Source organism: Macrobrachium nipponense, chromosome 15 (assembly GCF_015104395.2).
Source record: "Macrobrachium nipponense isolate FS-2020 chromosome 15, ASM1510439v2, whole genome shotgun sequence".
Lineage (NCBI taxonomy): Eukaryota > Metazoa > Arthropoda > Malacostraca > Decapoda > Palaemonidae > Macrobrachium > Macrobrachium nipponense.
In genome coordinates this window covers 42,469,143-42,470,381 of record NC_087208.1, presented here as the reverse complement: position 1 = coordinate 42,470,381, position 1,239 = coordinate 42,469,143, and positions in this window count along the sequence as shown.

Here is a 1,239-nt window from a genome sequence, read left to right as displayed (position 1 = left end):
GCACTAGCAACTCTCTGGTAGACATTAGAGCTGCCTCACACTGAGGGACCTGGGGCAACCCGAACAAGATGTAAGGTCTGAAAGTTCTCTCTCTCTCTCTCTCTCGTATAAAAATTTAGATGATGAAGGTCACTCCATAAAGTTTATTATTCACCTCTCTCTCTCTCTCTCTCTCTCTCTCTCTCTCTCTCTCTCTCTCTCTCTCTCTTCCATAATTTATAAGGACAGAAAAAAATGATTTTTTTGTTTATTAGAACCAAAATGGCTTGACTGAGGACATGAATGGCGACCATAGAAAAGAAAATAATAATAATAATAATAATAATAATAATAATAATAATAATAATAATAATAATAATAAGTTCGACATGATACCACACACATGGCTAATAGAATGCCTGAAATATTTAGGGGGCGGAGGAAAACACCTTCAGCTTCTCAAAAATACAATGGGCAACGAAATACTATACTTACAAGCTCTGGAATAAGACTAGCAGAGGTTAATATCAGGAGAGGGATCTTCCAGGGCGACTCACTGTCCCCACTACTCTTCGTAGTAGCCATGATTCCCATGACAAAAGTACTACAGAAGATGGATGACGGTACCATTTCAAGAAAAGAGGCAACAGAATCAACCATCTGATGTTCATGGACGACATCAAGCTGTATGGTAAGAGTATCAAGGAAATAGATACCCTAATCCAGACTGTAAGGATTGTATCTGGGGACATCAGGATGGAGTTTGGAATAGAAAAATGCGCCTTAGTCAACATACAAAAAGGCAAAGTAACGTGAACTGAAGGGATAAAGCTACCAGATGGGAGCAACATCAAACACATAGATGAGACAGGATACAAATACCTGGGAATAATGGAAGGAGGGGATATAAAACACCAAGAGAGAAGTGACCACGATCCAGGAAAGAATATATGCAGAGACTCAAGGCGATACTCAAGTCAAAACTCAACGCTGGAATTATGATAAAAGCCATAAACACATGGGCAGTGCCAGTAATTAGATACAGCGCAGGAATTGTGGAATAGACGAAGGCAGAACTCCGCAGCATAGATCAGAAAACCAGGAAACATATGACAATATGCAAAGCACTACACCCAAGAGCAAATACGGACAGACTATACATAACACGAAAGGAAGGAGGAGAGGGCTACTAGTAGTAGAGGACTTTGCGTCACATCGAGAACAGAGCACTGGGGCAATATCTGAAAACCAGTGAAGACG